Source organism: Orycteropus afer, unplaced genomic scaffold, assembly GCF_000298275.1.
Source record: "Orycteropus afer afer isolate SDZICR_OR568_19922 unplaced genomic scaffold, OryAfe1.0 scaffold00802, whole genome shotgun sequence".
Lineage (NCBI taxonomy): Eukaryota > Metazoa > Chordata > Mammalia > Tubulidentata > Orycteropodidae > Orycteropus > Orycteropus afer.
In genome coordinates, this window is record NW_006922389.1 from 650,662 (window position 1) to 655,888 (window position 5,227).

The window sequence follows — 5,227 nt, forward strand, 5'->3', positions numbered from 1 at the left end:
TGATGGATTGAACACCAACGACCAAAAACCAGAAGAATTTTGGGAGGGTATCAAGAACATTATCCATGAAGAAAGCAAGAGATCACTAAAAAGATGAGAAAGGAAGAGAAGACCAAAATGGATGACAGAAGAGACTCTAAAACTTGCCCTTGAGCGGAGAGAAGCTAAAGCCAATGAAAGAAATGACAAGATAAAAGAGCTGAACAGAAGATTTCAAAGGGCAGCTTGGGCAGAGAAAACCAATTACTATAATGAAATGTGCAAAGACCTGGAGTTTGATCACCAAAAGGGAAGAAGACGTTCAGTATTTCTCAAGCTGAAAGAATTGAAGAAAAGATTTAAGCCTCCAGTTGCAATATTGAGAGATTCTATGTGCAAAATATTGAATGATGCAGGAAACATCAAGAGAAGATGGCAGGAATACACAGAATCACTGTACCAAAAGGAACTGGTTGATCTTCATTCATTTCAGGAAGTGGCATATGATCTAAAACCAATGGTACTGAAGGAGGAAGCCAAAGCTGCAATGAAAGAATTGGTGAAGAACAAGGCTCTGGGAATTGATGGAATACCGATTGAGATATTTCAACAAACAGATGTCCCACTAGAGGCACTCACTCAGTTATGCCAAGAGATTTGGAAGACAGCTACCTGACCAACTGACTGGAAGAGATCCATAATTTGTACCCATTCCAATGAAAGATGATCCCACAACTTGGGGAAATTATAGAACAATATCATTAATATCACACACAAATAAGATCTTACTGAAGATGATTCAAACACGTTTTCAGCAGTATATTAACAGAGAACTTCCAGAGGTGAAATCTGGATTCAGAAAAGGACATGGAACAAGGGATATCATAGCTGTTGTCAGATGGATCTTGACTCAAGGCAAAGAATACCATAAAGATGTTTACTTGTGTTTTATTGACTATGCAAAGGCATTTGATTGTGTGCCTCATGACAAATTATGGATTAACATTGAGGAAAAATGGGAATTCCCAAACACGTGATTGCACTCATGAGGAACCTGTACATTGACCAGGAGGCTGTCGTTTGAACAGAACAAGGGGACACTGCATGGTTTTAAATCAAGAAGGGAGTGCATCAGGGCTGTATCCTTTCCCCATACTTATTCAATCTATATGCTGAGCAAATAATCCAAGAAGCTGGACTATATGAAGAAAAACGTGGCATCAGCATTGGAGGAAGAATCATTAACAACCTGAGATATGCAGATGATACAACTTTGCTTGCTGAAAGTGAGGATGCCTTGAGACACTTACTGATGAAGTTTGAAGAATATAGTCTGCAGTATAGATTACATCTCAATATAAAGAAAATAAAAATCCTCACAACTGGACCAATGACCATCATCACAATAAATGGAGAGAAGATTGAGGTTGTCAAAGAATTCACGTTGCTTGGTTTTACAGTCAATGCCAATGGAAGCAGCAGTCAGGACATTAGATGATGTGTAGCATTGGGAAAGTCAACCACAAAGGAACTGTTTCAAGTACTGAGGAGCAAGGATGTCTCCTTGAGCACTAAGGTGTGCCTGACAGAAGCCATGATATTTTCAATCACCGTATGCATGTGAGAGCTGGACAATGAATAAGGAAGACTGAGACAGAGTTGATGCTTTTGAGATGTGGTGCTGGCAAAGAACGCTGAAAGTACCATGGACTGCTAAAAGAACTAACAGATCTGTCCTGGAGGAAGTGCACCTGAAATGCTCCTTGCAAGCGAGAATGGCCAGATTTTGTCTCACTTATTTTGGTCATGTTGTCAGAATGAACCATTCCTTGGAGAAGGATGTCATGCTTGGTAGGGTGGAGGGTCAACGAAAGAGGGGAAGGCCTTCATCGAGATGGATTGACACTATGGCTGTGATGATGGGCTCAAGTATAGCAGGGATCATGGAGTTGGTGCAGGATCAGGCAGTGTTTCGTTCTGCTGTGCATGTGGTCGCTATGAGTTGGAAATGACTCAACAGCACCTAACAACAACAACAACAATAAGGAGCACAATTATGGGTACTTCTTAGATATAAACAGCACCTTGTGGGACTGATTATCTGGGTTTGAAGGCTTAGGATCATCATCTCATGGGAAAACGTGGTCAACGGGCATGATATGGTTCATAAAATTTATGTTCTACACCCTGCTCTAGTGAGTAGTGTTTGGAGTCTTAAAGCTTTATGAATCATCTAAGATACAACCCTTGGTCTGTGCTCATTCAGAACAAAAGAGAGAGAAGGAAACTCAAGACTCAGAGAAGAAACTAGTCTACATGACTGCATGAAATACGATTTTATCTACCTGAGACCAAAAAGCTAGATGGTGGCCAACTAACACTATTGATAAGTCTGATCAGAGCTATAATACATGGATCTTTATTGAATAGGAGAAAAATGTGGTACAATAACTCAGTTGTTAAAACATCCAGAATTACTGGGCCAGTTGTGACCAGAAGACCCCCTGAGATATTCTTTAAACTTTGAACTATAGCTATCCCCTGAGGTCACCTGTTAGCTAACTAACAAATTGGCTAACGAAATGAAGACTATCACCCATGAGTACAGTGCTCTTAAAAATCATCCATGTGAAACCAGATGGTCAACTTACTTGAGAGAAAGACAGAGAGACCAAGAGAGAAAGAGAGAGAAGAGAGTAAGAGGCAAGGAAGGGGGTTATTGGAAAAAGATCCCCAGAACAGAAACAATGAGAATGTTCATGTATTGTGAGGAATGTAACCAATGACACTAAATAATCTGTGGAAAAATTGTTGAATGGGAATCTGCTATGTAAACTTTCACCGACAGCACAATGAATTATTTATTTATTTATTTTTAAAGATGTCTAAGCATAAAGTCTTTAGGGAAAAAGACAAAATGGAGGTTGACTTCAAGCAAAGTCTCTGTGAGCCTCCTAAGTGTCTTTTTGAAGTATTAAGTGGGAGTTTAGGTTTTTCTGGTATTTAAGCAAACATCTTAAGGCATATACCCAGAGGAGTAATATCCTTCAGGAGCTCTGGTGGCATAGTGCCTAACGTATTTGACTGCTAACCAGAAGTCTGACAGTTCAAACACACCAGCCCTTCCTCAGAAAGAAGATTGGGCAATCTGCTTCCATAGTGATACTTCCTCGGAAATTCAAGGAGGGGTTGCTATGAGTCGGATCTAACTCGAAGGTCATGAGTTTTTGTTTTTAATATCCTTCATGTTCATCACTTAACAGATTTAATCCTTAATTCATGGAGACTGCTGTTAGCCAACATAGTTTTAAAATCTCTGTATTAAAATTGCTTCTGGAACTCATTTACAAATCACGCAGGGAGAACATTGATATTGCTCATGGAGAAAGTAAGCAGAACTTATGTTTATGCTTCTGTTCTTCCACTCTGCTTCCAAAATCTTACCTCTGTACTCACCTTAGTTTCAAATATAGGTTAAAAAAAATTAACTACTATTTTATGTGAAACTAATTTGCATCCTCAGAACATCAACAATGGCATAATGAGACTGTTGCAGAAGGATCCCAGGCATTGAATATTTTATTCTTATTTCTACATTAGAAAGCTGCTCAGAGTTACAAAAGTTCACGTGTGACTTTGTCACTTTGAAGTGAGTTCAGTACTTTAAGGTCTTACTGCAAAAATATACTTTTCACTGTCTTATTTTGGCTATCCCCAATGCACTGATTGTACTGCCCTGACCATGTCTGCTATTTGCTTGGTGTGATACTTGGAGCTGTGTGTCAACTTGGCTGGACCACAATTCTGTGTGGTTTAAGCAATTGTGATATGGATTGTTCCAATGAAAGGATCAGATGTATATGTTTTGAGCAGCCAATCCATTGAAAGGGAGTTTCCCTATGGGTGTGGCCTGCTTCCAATATTTTATGGACATCATGGGAAAGAGACATTCTTCTGTGGATGAGGATTCTGTTGTGCTGCCTACAACTGTCTGTAAGCAAACAATCCACCATTTGGCCTGGAGATCTTGGATTCGTCATTCATTGGAGTCAACAGCCAGTATACTGCCTGCTAACCTTGAGCTCCTCAGCCCCTGCAGCTGTGTGAATTGGGAAAAGCCTCCAGCTTGACCTATGATCCAAGAACTTTGGACTTGCCAGCTTCTATAAGTGTGTGAGCCATTTTCCTAAGATAAATTTGCCTTTCTCTCTATATATAAGCTTTACTGGTTTTGTTTCTCTAGAGAACCCGATCTAACACACTTGCTTTCTGACAGAATCTCTTCTCAGATCTACAGTCAGAAAGTAGGTTGATGCACATGGTGACTACTCATATTCTTTGACTAATAGCCAATGACAAGAAGATAAATTAAAATATTATAATGAAATGTGCCATAGTTTTTGTTGTTGTTACATGCCCTCGAGTTGGACCTGACTCATAGTGACTCCTCCTTGAGTTTCCAAGGCAGTATCACTATGGAAGTAGATTACCTAACCTTCCTTCCAAGGAGTGGTGGAAAGACCTGGAATTAGAAAACCATAAATGAAGAATGCACTCAGCATTTCTCAAGCTGAAAAAACTGAAGAAAAAATTCAAGACTCTGGTTGCAATATTGAAGAATTCCATGGGCAAAATATTGAATGATGCAGGAAGTATCAAAAGTAGAAATATGCAGAGCTAATGTTCCAAAAATAATTGGTCAATGTTAAACCATTTTAGGAAGTAGCATATGATCAAGAACTGATGGTAATGAATGAAGAAGTCTAAGCTACACTGAAGGAATTGGCAAAAAACAAGGCTTCAGGAATTGACAGAATATCCACTGAGATGTTTCAACAAACAGATGCAGTGCTAGAGGTGCTCACTTGTTTATGCCAAGAAATTTGGAGAATAGCTACTTAGCCTGCTGAGATCCATATTTGTGCCCATTTGAAAGAAAAGTGATCCAGCAGAATGCAGAAATTATTGAACAATATCATTAATATCACACACAAGTAAAATGTTGCTGAACGTAACTCAAAAATTGTCACAGCTATACATCAACAAGGAACTACCAGGAGTTCAAGCCAGATTCAGAAGAGGATGTGGAATGAGGGATATCACAGCTGATGTCAGATGGATCTTGGCTAAAAGTAGAGAATAACAGAAAGATGTTTACCTGTGTTTTATTGACTGTGGAAAGACATTTGACCATGTGGATCATAACAAATTATGGATAACACTACAAAGAGCGAGAATTCCAGAAAAC